The following is a 14,988-nucleotide window of genomic DNA, read 5'->3' on the forward strand; positions in this document are numbered from 1 at the left end:
TCAGAGTGTGTGTTTTCTTGGTGAGTGTGTGTGCTTGTGTGTGTGAGAGTGTGTGTTTTCGGGGTGAGTATGTGTGTGTGTGTGTTTGTGTGTGAGTGTGTGTTTTCTGGGTGAGTGTGTGTGTGTGAATGTGTGTTTTCGGGGTGTGTGTGTGTTTTTCTGAGTATGGTTTTTTCTGAGTGAGTGTGTGTGTTTGTATGTGTGTGAGTGTGTGTTTACGGGGCGTGTGTGTGTTTTTCTGAGTATGTTTTTTTCTGAGTGAGCCTGTGTGTTTTCTTGGTGAGTGCGTGTGTGTGAGTGTGTGTTTTCGGGGTGTGTGTGTGTTTTACTGAGTGTGGTTTTTTCTGAGTGAGTGTGTGTGTTTGTGTGTGTGTGAGTGTGTGTATTTCTGAGTGTGTTTTTTTTCTGGCCAAGTGAGTGTGTGTGTGAGTGTGTGATTGAGTGTGTTTTCGGGGTGTGTGTGTGTTTTTCTGATTGTGTTTTTTTCTGGGTGAGCGTGTGTGTGTTAGTGTGTCTTATCTGTGTGTTTGTGTGTGTGCGAGTGTGTGTTTTTCTGAGTGTGTTTTTTTCAGGGTGAGTGTGTGTGTTTTCTGTGTGTTTGTGTGTGTGTGTTTTCGTGGTGTGTGTGTGTTTTTCGGAGTGTGTTTTTTTCTGGGTGAGTGTGTGTGTTTTCTGTGTGTTTGTGTGTGTGTGAGTGTGTGTGTTTTTGGGGTTAGTGTGTGTGTGTGAGTGTGTGTTTTCGGGGTGTGTGAGTGTTTTTCTGAGTGTGGTTTTTTCTGGGTGTGTGTGGTTTTTTCTGGGTGAATGTGTGGGTGAGTGTGTGTGTTTTTCTGAGTGTGGTTTTTTCTGGGTGAGTTAGTGTGGTTTTTTCTGTGTGTTTGTGTGTGTGTGAGTGTGTGTTTTTTCGGTGTGAGTGTGTGTTTTTCTGAGTGTGGTTTTTTCTGAGTGAGTGTGTGTGTGTGTGAGTGTGTGTTTTCTGTGTGTTTGTGTGTGTCTGAGTGAGTGTGTTTTTGGGGTGAATGTGTGTGTGTGAGTGTGTGTTTTCGGGGTGTGTTTGTGTTTTTCTGCGTGTGGTTTTTTCAGAGTGAGTGTGTGTGAGTGTGTGTTTTCGGGGTGAGTGTGTGTGTGAGTGTGATTTCTGTGTGTGTGAGTGTGTGAGTGCATGTGCTTTCTGTGTGTTTGTGTGTGTGTGAGTGTGTGTGTTTTCGGGGTGTGTGTGTGTTTTTCGGTGTGTGGTTTTTTCTGGGTGAGTGTGTGTTGTGTGTCAGTGTGTGTTTTCTGGGTGTGTGTGTGTTTTTCTGAGCGTCGTTTTTTCTGGGTGAGTGTGGTTTTCTTCTGGGTGAGTGTGTGTGTGTGTGTGCATGTTTTTCTGAGTTTGTGTTTTCTGGGTGAGTTTGAGTGAGTGTGTTTTCTGTGTGTTTGTGTGTGTATTTTTCTGAGTGTGGTTTTTCTGGGTGAGTGTGTGTGTGTGTGAGTGTGTTATTTCTGGGTGAGTGTGTGTGTGTGTGTGAGTGTGTGTTATTCTGAGTGTGTGTTTTCTGGGTGAGTGTGTGTGTGTGAGTGTATGTTATTCTGAGTGTGTGTTTTCTGGGTAAGTGTGTGTGTTTGTGTGTTTGTGAGTGTGTGTTTTCGGGGTGAGTGTGTGTGTGAGTGTGTGTGTGTGTGTGTTTTCTGTGTGTGTGAGTGTGTGTGTTTTCGGTGTGTGTGTGTGTTTTTCGGTGTGTGGTTTTTTCTGGGTGAGTGTGTGTGTGTGTGTGTGTGTGTGTGTGTGAGTGTGTGTTTTCGGGGTGTGTGTGTGTTTTTCTGAGTGCGTATTTTCTGGGTGAGTGTGTGTGTGTGTGAGTGTGTTTGTGTGTGTGTGTGTGTGTGATTGTGTGTTTTCAGGGGGTGTGTGTGTTTTTCTGAGTGTGTATTTTCTGGGTGAGTGTATGTGTTTGTGGGTGTGTGAGTGGGTGTTTTCGGGGTGTGTGTGTGTTTTTCTGAGTATGATTATTTCTGGGTGAGTGTGTGTGTTTGTATGTGTGTGTGAGTGTGTTTTCGGGGTGTGTGTGTTTTCGGAGTTAGTGTGTGTATTTCTGAGTGTGTATTTTCTGGGTCAGTGTCTGTGTTTGTGTGTGTGGGAGTGTGTTTTCGGGGTGTGTGTGTGTTTTTCTGAGTGTTTTTTCTGGGTGAGTGTGTGTGTTTGTGTGCGTGTGTGAGTGTGTGTTTTCGGTGTGTGTGTGTTTTCGGAGTGAGTGTGTGTTTTTCAGAGTGTGTGTTTTCTTGGTGAGTGTGTGTGCTTGTGTGTGTGAGAGTGTGTGTTTTCGGGGTGAGTATGTGTGTGTGTGTGTTTGTGTGTGAGTGTGTGTTTTCTGGGTGAGTGTGTGTGTGTGAATGTGTGTTTTCGGGGTGTGTGTGTGTTTTTCTGAGTATGGTTTTTTCTGAGTGAGTGTGTGTGTTTGTATGTGTGTGAGTGTGTGTTTACGGGGCGTGTGTGTGTTTTTCTGAGTATGTTTTTTTCTGAGTGAGCCTGTGTGTTTTCTTGGTGAGTGCGTGTGTGTGAGTGTGTGTTTTCGGGGTGTGTGTGTGTTTTACTGAGTGTGGTTTTTTCTGAGTGAGTGTGTGTGTTTGTGTGTGTGTGAGTGTGTGTATTTCTGAGTGTGTTTTTTTTCTGGCCGAGTGAGTGTGTGTGTGAGTGTGTGATTGAGTGTGTTTTCGGGGTGTGTGTGTGTTTTTCTGATTGTGTTTTTTTCTGGGTGAGCGTGTGTGTGTTAGTGTGTCTTATCTGTGTGTTTGTGTGTGTGCGAGTGTGTGTTTTTCTGAGTGTGTTTTTTTCAGGGTGAGTGTGTGTGTTTTCTGTGTGTTTGTGTGTGTGTGTTTTCGTGGTGTGTGTGTGTTTTTCGGAGTGTGTTTTTTTCTGGGTGAGTGTGTGTGTTTTCTGTGTGTTTGTGTGTGTGTGAGTGTGTGTGTTTTTGGGGTTAGTGTGTGTGTGTGAGTGTGTGTTTTCGGGGTGTGTGAGTGTTTTTCTGAGTGTGGTTTTTTCTGGGTGTGTGTGGTTTTTTCTGGGTGAATGTGTGGGTGAGTGTGTGTGTTTTTCTGAGTGTGGTTTTTTCTGGGTGAGTTAGTGTGGTTTTTTCTGTGTGTTTGTGTGTGTGTGAGTGTGTGTTTTTTCGGTGTGAGTGTGTGTTTTTCTGAGTGTGGTTTTTTCTGAGTGAGTGTGTGTGTGTGTGAGTGTGTGTTTTCTGTGTGTTTGTGTGTGTCTGAGTGAGTGTGTTTTTGGGGTGAATGTGTGTGTGTGAGTGTGTGTTTTCGGGGTGTGTTTGTGTTTTTCTGCGTGTGGTTTTTTCAGAGTGAGTGTGTGTGAGTGTGTGTTTTCGGGGTGAGTGTGTGTGTGAGTGTGATTTCTGTGTGTGTGAGTGTGTGAGTGCATGTGCTTTCTGTGTGTTTGTGTGTGTGTGAGTGTGTGTGTTTTCGGGGTGTGTGTGTGTTTTTCGGTGTGTGGTTTTTTCTGGGTGAGTGTGTGTTGTGTGTCAGTGTGTGTTTTCTGGGTGTGTGTGTGTTTTTCTGAGCGTCGTTTTTTCTGGGTGAGTGTGGTTTTCTTCTGGGTGAGTGTGTGTGTGTGTGTGCATGTTTTTCTGAGTTTGTGTTTTCTGGGTGAGTTTGAGTGAGTGTGTTTTCTGTGTGTTTGTGTGTGTATTTTTCTGAGTGTGGTTTTTCTGGGTGAGTGTGTGTGTGTGTGAGTGTGTTATTTCTGGGTGAGTGTGTGTGTGTGTGTGAGTGTGTGTTATTCTGAGTGTGTGTTTTCTGGGTGAGTGTGTGTGTGTGAGTGTATGTTATTCTGAGTGTGTGTTTTCTGGGTAAGTGTGTGTGTTTGTGTGTTTGTGAGTGTGTGTTTTCGGGGTGAGTGTGTGTGTGAGTGTGTGTGTGTGTGTGTTTTCTGTGTGTGTGAGTGTGTGTGTTTTCGGTGTGTGTGTGTGTTTTTCGGTGTGTGGTTTTTTCTGGGTGAGTGTGTGTGTGTGTGTGTGTGTGTGTGTGTGAGTGTGTGTTTTCGGGGTGTGTGTGTGTTTTTCTGAGTGCGTATTTTCTGGGTGAGTGTGTGTTTGTGTGAGTGTGTTTGTGTGTGTGTGTGTGTGTGATTGTGTGTTTTCAGGGGGTGTGTGTGTTTTTCTGAGTGTGTATTTTCTGGGTGAGTGTATGTGTTTGTGGGTGTGTGAGTGGGTGTTTTCGGGGTGTGTGTGTGTTTTTCTGAGTATGATTATTTCTGGGTGAGTGTGTGTGTTTGTATGTGTGTGTGAGTGTGTTTTCGGGGTGTGTGTGTTTTCGGAGTTAGTGTGTGTATTTCTGAGTGTGTATTTTCTGGGTCAGTGTCTGTGTTTGTGTGTGTGGGAGTGTGTTTTCGGGGTGTGTGTGTGTTTTTCTGAGTGTTTTTTCTGGGTGAGTGTGTGTGTTTGTGTGCGTGTGTGAGTGTGTGTTTTCGGTGTGTGTGTGTTTTCGGAGCGAGTGTGTGTTTTTCAGAGTGTGTGTTTTCTTGGTGAGTGTGTGTGCTTGTGTGTGTGAGAGTGTGTGTTTTCGGGGTGAGTATGTGTGTGTGTGTGTTTGTGTGTGAGTGTGTGTTTTCTGGGTGAGTGTGTGTGTGTGAATGTGTGTTTTCGGGGTGTGTGTGTGTTTTTCTGAGTATGGTTTTTTCTGAGTGAGTGTGTGTGTTTGTATGTGTGTGAGTGTGTGTTTACGGGGCGTGTGTGTGTTTTTCTGAGTATGTTTTTTTCTGAGTGAGCCTGTGTGTTTTCTTGGTGAGTGCGTGTGTGTGAGTGTGTGTTTTCGGGGTGTGTGTGTGTTTTACTGAGTGTGGTTTTTTCTGAGTGAGTGTGTGTGTTTGTGTGTGTGTGAGTGTGTGTATTTCTGAGTGTGTTTTTTTTCTGGCCGAGTGAGTGTGTGTGTGAGTGTGTGATTGAGTGTGTTTTCGGGGTGTGTGTGTGTTTTTCTGATTGTGTTTTTTTCTGGGTGAGCGTGTGTGTGTTAGTGTGTCTTATCTGTGTGTTTGTGTGTGTGCGAGTGTGTGTTTTTCTGAGTGTGTTTTTTTCAGGGTGAGTGTGTGTGTTTTCTGTGTGTTTGTGTGTGTGTGTTTTCGTGGTGTGTGTGTGTTTTTCGGAGTGTGTTTTTTTCTGGGTGAGTGTGTGTGTTTTCTGTGTGTTTGTGTGTGTGTGAGTGTGTGTGTTTTTGGGGTTAGTGTGTGTGTGTGAGTGTGTGTTTTCGGGGTGTGTGAGTGTTTTTCTGAGTGTGGTTTTTTCTGGGTGTGTGTGGTTTTTTCTGGGTGAATGTGTGGGTGAGTGTGTGTGTTTTTCTGAGTGTGGTTTTTTCTGGGTGAGTTAGTGTGGTTTTTTCTGTGTGTTTGTGTGTGTGTGAGTGTGTGTTTTTTCGGTGTGAGTGTGTGTTTTTCTGAGTGTGGTTTTTTCTGAGTGAGTGTGTGTGTGTGTGAGTGTGTGTTTTCTGTGTGTTTGTGTGTGTCTGAGTGAGTGTGTTTTTGGGGTGAATGTGTGTGTGTGAGTGTGTGTTTTCGGGGTGTGTTTGTGTTTTTCTGCGTGTGGTTTTTTCAGAGTGAGTGTGTGTGAGTGTGTGTTTTCGGGGTGAGTGTGTGTGTGAGTGTGATTTCTGTGTGTGTGAGTGTGTGAGTGCATGTGCTTTCTGTGTGTTTGTGTGTGTGTGAGTGTGTGTGTTTTCGGGGTGTGTGTGTGTTTTTCGGTGTGTGGTTTTTTCTGGGTGAGTGTGTGTTGTGTGTCAGTGTGTGTTTTCTGGGTGTGTGTGTGTTTTTCTGAGCGTCGTTTTTTCTGGGTGAGTGTGGTTTTCTTCTGGGTGAGTGTGTGTGTGTGTGTGCATGTTTTTCTGAGTTTGTGTTTTCTGGGTGAGTTTGAGTGAGTGTGTTTTCTGTGTGTTTGTGTGTGTGTTTTTCTGAGTGTGGTTTTTCTGGGTGAGTGTGTGTGTGTGTGAGTGTGTTATTTCTGGGTGAGTGTGTGTGTGTGTGTGAGTGTGTGTTATTCTGAGTGTGTGTTTTCTGGGTGAGTGTGTGTGTGTGAGTGTATGTTATTCTGAGTGTGTGTTTTCTGGGTAAGTGTGTGTGTTTGTGTGTTTGTGAGTGTGTGTTTTCGGGGTGAGTGTGTGTGTGAGTGTGTGTGTGTGTGTGTGTGTTTTCTGTGTGTGTGAGTGTGTGTGTTTTCGGTGTGTGTGTGTGTTTTTCGGTGTGTGGTTTTTTCTGGGTGAGTGTGTGTGTGTGTGTGTGTGTGTGTGTGTGAGTGTGTGTTTTCGGGGTGTGTGTGTGTTTTTCTGAGTGCGTATTTTCTGGGTGAGTGTGTGTGTGTGTGTGTGTGTGATTGTGTGTTTTCAGGGGGTGTGTGTGTTTTTCTGAGTGTGTATTTTCTGGGTGAGTGTATGTGTTTGTGGGTGTGTGAGTGGGTGTTTTCGGGGTGTGTGTGTGTTTTTCTGAGTATGATTATTTCTGGGTGAGTGTGTGTGTTTGTATGTGTGTGTGAGTGTGTTTTCGGGGTGTGTGTGTTTTCGGAGTTAGTGTGTGTATTTCTGAGTGTGTATTTTCTGGGTCAGTGTCTGTGTTTGTGTGTGTGTGGGAGTGTGTTTTCGGGAGGTGTGTGTGTGTGAGTGTGTGTTTGTGTGTGAGTGTGTGTTTTCTGGGAGAGTGTGTGTGTATGTGTGTGTGTTTGTATGTGAGTGTATGCTTTTCTGAGTGTGTGTTTTTTCTGGGTGAGTGTGTGTGTGTGAGTGTGTGTTTTTCTGTGTGTGGTTTTTTCTGGGTGAGTGTGTGTGTTTTCTGTGTGTTTGTGTGTTTGTGAGTGTGTGTTTTCGGGATGACTGTGTGATTTTCTGAGTGTGTGTTTTCTGGGTGAGTGTGTGTGTGTGTGTGTGTGTGTGTTTCTGAGTGTGTGTTTTCTGGGTGAGTGTGAGTGAGTGTGTTTTCTGTGTGTTTGTGTGTGTGTGTGTGTGTGTGTGAGTGTGTTTTTTCTGGGTGAGTGTGTGTGTGTGTGTGTGTGTGTGTGTGTGTGAGTGTGTGTTTTACTGAGTGTGTTTTTTCTGGGTGAGTGTGTGTGTTTGTGTGTGTGTGAGTGTGTGTTTTCGGGGTGTGTATGTTTTTTCTGGGTGAGTGTGTGTGTTTGTGTGTGTGTGAGTGTGTGTTTTCTGGGTGACTGTGTGTGTGTGAGTGTGTTTTTCTGTGTGTGTGTTTTCTCGGTGAGTGTGTGTGTGTGAGTGTGTGTGATTTCTGAGTGTGTGTTTTCTGGGTGTGTGTGTGTGTGTGAGTGTGTGTGTGTGTTTTCGGGGTGTGTGTGTGATTTTCTGAGTGTGTATTTTCTGGGTGAGTGTGTGTGCTTGAGTGTGTTTGTGCGTGTGTGTGTGTGAGTGTGTGTTTTTCTGAGTTTGTTTTTTCTGGGTGAGTGTGAGTGTTTGTGTGTGTGTGAGTGTGTATTTTCGGGGTGAGTGTGTGTGTGAGTGTGTTTTCTGTGTGTGTGAGTGTGTGAGTGTGTGTGTGTTTTCAGTGTGTTTGTGCGTGTGAGTGTGTGTGTTTTCGAGGTTTGTGTTTGTTTTTCTGAGTGTGGTTTTTTCTGGGTGAGTGTGTGTGTGTGTGTGAGTGTGTGTTTTCTGTGTGTTTGTGTGTGTGTGTTTTTCTGAGTGTGTTTTTTTCAGGGTGAGTGTGTGTGTTTTCTGTGTGTTTGTGTGTGTGTGTGTGTGTGTGTGTTTTCGGGGTGTGTGTGTGCTTTTCTGAGAGTGTTTTTTTCTGGATGAGTGTGTGTGTTTTCTGTGTGTTTGTGTGTGTGTGAGTGTGATTGTTTATGGGGTGAGTTTTTGTGTGTGAGTGTGTGTTTTCGGGGTGTGTGTGTGTTTTACTGAGTGTGGTTTTTTCTGAGTGAGTGTGTGTGTTTGTGTGTGTGTTTTTTCTGAATGTGGTTTTTTCTGGGTGAGTGTGTGTGTGTGTGTGAGTGAGTGTGTCTTTTCTGTGTGTTTGTGTGTGTGTGAGAGTGTGTTTTTCTGAGTGTGTTTTATTCAGGGTGAGTGTGTGTGTTTTCTGTGTGTTTGTGTGTGTGTGTGTGTTTTCGGGGTGTGTGTGTGTTTTTCTGAGTGTGTTTTTTTTTGGGTGAGTGTGTGTGTTTATGGGGTGAGTGTGTGTGTGAGTGTGTGTTTTCGTGGTGTGTGTGTTTTTCTGAGTGTATTTTTTTCTGGGTGACTGTGTGTGTTTTCTGTGTGTTTGTGTGTGTGAGAGTGTGTGTGTTTTCGGGGTGTGTGTGTGTTTTTCTGAGTGTGGTTTTTTTCTGGGTGAGTGAGTGTGGTTTTTTATGTGTGTTTGTGTGTGTGTGAGTGTGTGTTTTTTCGGTGTGAGTGTGTGTTTTTCTGAGTGTGGTTTTTTCTGGGTGAGTGTTTGTAAGTGAGTGTGTGTTTTTGGGGTGAGTGTGTGTGTGAGTGTGTGTGTGTGTGTGTGTGTGTTTTCTGTGCGTTTGTGTGTGTGTGAGTGTGTGTTTTCGGGATGAATGTGTAATTTTCTGAGTGTGTGTTTTCTGGGTGAGTGTGTGTGTGTGTGTGTGTGTTTTTCTGAGTGTTTGTTTTCTGGGTGAGTGTGAGTGAGTGTGTTTCCTGTGTGGTTGTGTGTGTGTGTGTGTGTGTGTGTGTGTGAGTGAGTTTTTTCTGGGTGAGTGTGTGTGTGTGTGTGAGTGTGTGCTTTTCTGAGTGTGTGTTTTCTGGGTGAGTGTGTGTTTTTCTGAATGTGTTTTTTCTGGGTGAGTGTGTGTGTTTGTGTGTGTGTGAATGCGTGTTTTCTGGGTGACTGTGTGTTTGTGAGTGTGTGTTTTTCTGGGTGTGTGTTTTCTGGGTGAGTGTGTGTGTGTGAGTGTGTGTCATTTCTGAGTGTGTATTTTCTGGGTGTGTGTGTGAGTGTGTGTGTTTTCGGGGTTTGTGTGTGTGATTTTCTGAGTGTGTATTTTCTGGGTGAGTGTGTGTGTTTGAGTGTGTTTGTGTTTGTGTGTGAGTGTGTGTTTTTCTGAGTTTGTTTTTTCTGGCTGAGTGTGTGTGTTTGTGCGCGTGTGCGCGTGTGAGTGTGTGTTTTCGGGTTCTGTGTGTGTTTCTCTGAGTGTGATTTTTTTCTGAGTGAGTGTGTGTGTTTGTGTGTGTGTGAGTGTGTGTTTTCGGGGTGAGTGTGTGTGTGAATGTTTGTTATCTGGGTGAGTGTGTGTGTGTGAGTGTGTGTTTTCGGGGTGTGTGTGTGTTTTACTGAGTGTGGTTTTTACTGAGTGAGTGTGTGTGTTTGTGTGTGTGTGAGTGTGTGCTTTTCTGAGTGTGGTTTTTTTCTGGGTGAGTGAGTGTGTGTGTGAGTGTGTGAGTGAGTGTGTTTTCGGGGTGTATGAATGTGTGTGAGTGTGTTTTTAGTGTGTTTGTGTGTGTGTGAGAGTGTGTTTTTCTGAGTGTGTTTTTTTCAGGGTGAGTGTGTGTGTTTTCTGATTGTTTGTGTGTGTGTGTGTTTTCGGGGTGTGTGTGTGTTTTTCTGAGTGTGGTTTTTTCTGGGTGAGTGTGTGTGTGTGTGTGAGTGTGTGTTTTCGGAGTGTGTGTGCGTTTTTCTGAGTGTGTATTTTCTGGGGGAGTGTGTGTGTGTGAGTGTGTTTGTGTGTGTGTGTGTGAGTGTGTGTTTTCAGGGTGTGTGTGTGTTTTTCTGAGTGTGTTTTTTCTGGGTGAGTGTGTGTGTTTGTGTGTGTGTGGGAGTGTGTTTTCGGGAGGTGTGTGTGTGTGAGTGTGTGTTTGTGTGTGAGTGTGTGTTTTCTGGGAGAGTGTGTGTGTATGTGTGTGTGTTTGTATGTGAGTGTATGCTTTTCTGAGTGTGTGTTTTTTTTGGGTGAGTGTGTGTGTGAGTGTGTGTTTTTCTGTGTGTGTTTTTTTCAGGGTGAGTGTGTGTGTTTTCTGTGTGTTTGTGTGTGTGTGAGTGTGTGTTTTCGGGATGACTGTGTGATTTTCTGAGTGTGTGTTTTCTGGGTGAGTGTGTGTGTGTGTGTGTGTGTGTTTTTCTGAGTGTGTGTTTTCTGGGTGAGTGTGAGTGAGTGTGTTTTCTGTGTGTTTGTGTGTGTGTGTGTGTGTGTGTGTGAGTGTGTTTTTTCTGGGTGAGTGTGTGTGTGTGTGTGTGTGTGTGTGAGTGTGTGTTTTACTGAGTGTGTTTTTTCTGGGTGAGTGTGTGTGTTTGTGTGTGTGTGAGTGTATGTTTTCGGGGTGTGTATGTTTTTTCTGGGTGAGTGTGTGTGTTTGTGTGTGTGTGAGTGTGTGTTTTCTGGGTGACTGTGTGTGTGTGAGTGTGTTTTTCTGTGTGTGTGTTTTCTCAGTGAGTGTGTGTGTGTGAGTGTGTGTGATTTCTGAGTGTGTATTTTCTGGGTGTGTGTGTGTGTGTGAGTGTGTGTGTGTGTTTTCGGGGTGTGTGTGTGATTTTCTGAGTGTGTATTTTCTGGGTGAGTGTGTGTGCTTGAGTGTGTTTGTGTGTGTGTGTGTGTGAGTGTGTGTTTTTCTGAGTTTGTTTATTCTGGGTGAGTGTGAGTGTTTGTGTGTGTGTGAGTGTGTAGTTTCGGGGTGAGTGTGTGTGTGAGTGTGTTTTCTGTGTGTGTGAGTGTGTGAGTGTGTGTGTGTTTTCAGTGTGTTTGTGCGTGTGAGTGTGTGTGTTTTCGAGGTTTGTGTTTGTTTTTCTGAGTGTGATTTTTTCTGGGTGAGTGTGTGTGTGTGTGTGAGTGTGTGTTTTCTGTGTGTTTGTGTGTGTGTGTTTTTCTGAGTGTTTTTTTCAGGGTGAGTGTGTGTGTTTTCTGTGTGTTTGTGTGTGTGTGTGTGTGTGTTTTCGGGGTGTGTGTGTGCTTTTCTGAGAGTGTTTTTTTCTGGGTGAGTGTGTGTGTTTTCTGTGTGTTTGTGTGTGTGTGAGTGTGATTGTTTATGGGGTGAGTTTTTGTGTGTGAGTGTGTGTTTTCGGGGTGTGTGTGTGTTTTACTGAGTGTGGTTTTTTCTGAGTGAGTGTGTGTGTTTGTGTGTGTGTGAGTGTGTGTTTTTTCTGAATGTGGTTTTTTCTGGGTGAGTGTGTGTGTGTGTGTGAGTGAGTGTGTCTTTTCTGTGTGTTTGTGTGTGTGTGAGAGTGTGTTTTTCTGAGTGTGTTTTATTCAGGGTGAGTGTGTGTGTTTTCTGTGTGTTTGTGTGTGTGTGTGTGTTTTCGGGGTGTGTGTGTGTTTTTCTGAGTGTGTTTTTTTTTGGGTGAGTGTGTGTGTTTATGGGGTGAGTGTGTGTGTGAGTGTGTGTTTTCGTGGTGTGTGTGTTTTTCTGAGTGTATTTTTTTCTGGGTGACTGTGTGTGTTTTCTGTGTGTTTGTGTGTGTGAGAGTGTGTGTGTTTTCGGGGTGTGTGTGTGTTTTTCTGAGTGTGGTTTTTTCTGGGTGAGTGTTTGTAAGTGAGTGTGTGTTTTTGGGGTGAGTGTGTGTGTGAGTGTGTGTGTGTGTGTGTTTGTGTGTGTGTGAGTGTGTGTTTTTTCGGTGTGAGTGTGTGTTTTTCTGAGTGTGGTTTTTTCTGGGTGAGTGTTTGTAAGTGAGTGTGTGTTTTTGGGGTGAGTGTGTGTGTGAGTGTGTGTGTGTGTGTGTGTGTGTTTTCTGTGCGTTTGTGTGTGTGTGAGTGTGTGTTTTCGGGATGAATGTGTAATTTTCTGAGTGTGTGTTTTCTGGGTGAGTGTGTGTGTGTGTGTGTGTGTTTTTCTGAGTGTTTGTTTTCTGGGTGAGTGTGAGTGAGTGTGTTTCCTGTGTGGTTGTGTTTGTGTGTGTGTGTGTGTGTGAGTGAGTTTTTTCTGGGTGAGTGTGTGTGTGTGTGTGAGTGTGTGCTTTTCTGAGTGTGTGTTTTCTGGGTGAGTGTGTGTTTTTCTGAATGTGTTTTTTCTGGGTGAGTGTGTGTGTTTGTGTGTGTGTGAGTGTGTGTTTTCGGGGTGTGTATGTTTTTTCTGGGTGAGTGTGTGTGTTTGTGTGTGTGTGAATGCGTGTTTTCTGGGTGACTGTGTGTTTGTGAGTGTGTGTTTTTCTGGGTGTGTGTTTTCTGGGTGAGTGTGTGTGTGTGAGTGTGTGTCATTTCTGAGTGTGTATTTTCTGGGTGTGTGTGTGAGTGTGTGTGTTTTCGGGGTGTGTGTGTGTGATTTTCTGAGTGTGTATTTTCTGGGTGAGTGTGTGTGTTTGAGTGTGTTTGTGTTTGTGTGTGAGTGTGTGTTTTTCTGAGTTTGTTTTTTCTGGCTGAGTGTGTGTGTTTGTGCGCGTGTGCGCGTGTGAGTGTGTGTTTTCGGGTTCTGTGTGTGTTTTTCTGAGTGTGATTTTTTTCTGAGTGAGTGTGTGTGTTTGTGTGTGTGTGAGTGTGTGTTTTCGGGGTGAGTGTGTGTGTGAATGTTTGTTATCTGGGTGAGTGTGTGTGTGTGAGTGTGTGTTTTCGGGGTGTGTGTGTGTTTTACTGAGTGTGGTTTTTACTGAGTGAGTGTGTGTGTTTGTGTGTGTGTGAGTGTGTGCTTTTCTGAGTGTGGTTTTTTTCTGGGTGAGTGAGTGTGTGTGTGAGTGTGTGAGTGAGTGTGTTTTCGGGGTGTATGAATGTGTGTGAGTGTGTTTTTAGTGTGTTTGTGTGTGTGTGAGAGTGTGTTTTTCTGAGTGTGTTTTTTTCAGGGTGAGTGTGTGTGTTTTCTGATTGTTTGTGTGTGTGTGTGTTTTCAGGGTGTGTGTGTGTTTTTCTGAGTGTGGTTTTTTCTGGGTGAGTGTGTGTGTGTGTGTGAGTGTGTGTTTTCGGAGTGTGTGTGCGTTTTTCTGAGTGTGTATTTTCTGGGGGAGTGTGTGTGTGTGAGTGTGTTTGTGTGTGTGTGTGTGAGTGTGTGTTTTCAGGGTGTGTGTGTGTTTTTCTGAGTGTGTTTTTTCTGGGTGAGTGTGTGTGTTTGTGTGTGTGTGAATGTGTGTTCTCGGGGTGTGTGTATGTTTTTCTGAGTGTGATTTTTTTCTGGGTGAGTGTGTGTGTTTGTGTGTGTGTGAGTGTGTGTTTTTGGGGTGTGTGTGTTTTCGGAGTGAGTGTGTGTTTTTCTCAGTTTGTTTGTTCTGGGTGAGTGTATGTGTTTGTGTATGTGTGAGAGTGTGTTTTCGGTGTGTGTGTGTGTGTGTGTGAGTGTGTGTTTGTGTGTGAGTGTGTGCTTTTCTGAGTGTGTGTTTTTTCTGGGTGAGTGTGTGTGTGTGAGTGTGTGTTTTTCTGAGTGTGGTTTGTTCTGGGTGAGTGTGTGTGTTTTCTGTGTGTTTGTGTGTGTGTGAGTGTGTGTTTTCGGGATGAGTGTGTGCTTTTCTGAGTGTGTGTTTTCTGGGTGAGTGTGTGTGTGTGCATGTGTGTGTGCTTTTCTTAGTGTGTGTTTTCTGGGTGAGTGTTTGTGTGTGTGTTTTCTGTGTGTTTGTGTGTGTGTGTGTGCGTTTTTCTCAGTGTGGTTTTTTATGGGTGAGTGTGTGTGTGTGTGTGTGTGAGTGTGTTTTTCAGTTGAGTGTGTGTGTGTGAGTGTGTGTGATTTCTGAGTGTGTTTTTTCTGGGTGAGTGTGTGTGTTTGTGTTTGTGTGAGTGTGTGTTTTCGGGGTGTGTATGTTTTTTCTGGGTGAGTGTGTGTGTTTGTGTATGTGTGAGAGTGTGTTTTCGGGGTGTGTGTGTGTGCGAGTGTGTGTTTGTGTGTGAGTGTGTGCTTTTCTGAGTGTGTGTTTTTTCTGGGTGAGTGTGTGTGTGTGAGTGTGTGTTTTTCTGAGTGTGGTTTGTTCTGGGTGAGTGTGTGTGTTTTCTGTGTGTTTGTGTGTGTGTGAGTGTGTGTTTTCGGGATGAGTGTGTGCTTTTCTGAGTGTGTGTTTTCTGGGTGAGTGTGTGTGTGTGCATGTGTGTGTGCTTTTCTTAGTGTGTGTTTTCTGGGTGAGTGTTTGTGTGTGTGTTTTCTGTGTGTGTGTGTGCGTTTTTCTCAGTGTGGTTTTTTATGGGTGAGTGTGTGTGTGTGAGTGTGTGTGATTTCTGAGTGTGTTTTTTCTGGGTGAGTGTGTGTGTTTGTGTTTGTGTGAGTGTGTGTTTTCGGGGTGTGTATGTTTTTTCTGGGTGAGTGTGTGTGTTTGTGTATGTGTGAGAGTGTGTTTTCGGGGTGTGTGTGTGTGAGTGTGTGTTTGTGTGTGAGTGTGTGCTTTTCTGAGTGTGTGTTTTTTCTGGGTGAGTGTGTGTGTGTGAGTGTGTGTTTTTCTGAGTGTGGTTTGTTCTGGGTGAGTGTGTGTGTTTTCTGTGTGTTTGTGTGTGTGTGTTTTCGGGATGAGTGTGTGCTTTTCTGAGTGTGTGTTTTCTGGGTGAGTGTGTGTGTGTGCATGTGTGTGTGCTTTTCTTAGTGTGTGTTTTCTGGGTGAGTGTTTGTGTGTGTGTTTTCTGTGTGTTTGTGTGTGTGTGTGTGCGTTTTTCTCAGTGTGGTTTTTTATGGGTGAGTGTGTGTGTGTGTGTGTGTGTGTGAGTGTGTTTTTCAGTTGAGTGTGTGTGTGTGAGTGTGTGTTTTTCTGAGTGTGTTTTTTCTGGGTGAGTGTGTGTGTTTGTGTGTGTGTGAGTGTGTGTTTTGTGGGTGAGTGTGTGTGCGTGAGTGTGTGTTTTTCTGAGTGTGTGTTTTCTGGGTGAGTGTGTGTGTGTGAGTGTGTGTGATTTCTGAGTGTGTATTTTCTGGTTGTGTGTGTGTGCGAGTGTGTGTGTTTTCGGGGTGTGTGTGTTATTCTGAGTGTGTATTTTCTGGGTGAGTGTGTGTGTTTGTGTGTGTGTGTGTGAGTGTGTGTTTTTCTCAGTTTGTTTTTTCTGGGTGAGTGTGTGTGTTTGCGTGTGTGTGAGTGTGTGTTTTCGGGTTGTGTGTGTGTTTTTCTGAGTGTGATTTTTTCTGGGTGAGTGTGTGTGTTTGTGTGTGTGTGTGAGTGTGTGTTTTCGGGGTGAGTGTGTGTGTGAGTGTGTGTTTTCTGGG

This window comes from Cetorhinus maximus, chromosome 22 (genome assembly GCF_964194155.1).
Source record: "Cetorhinus maximus chromosome 22, sCetMax3.hap1.1, whole genome shotgun sequence".
NCBI classification, from domain to species: domain Eukaryota; kingdom Metazoa; phylum Chordata; class Chondrichthyes; order Lamniformes; family Cetorhinidae; genus Cetorhinus; species Cetorhinus maximus.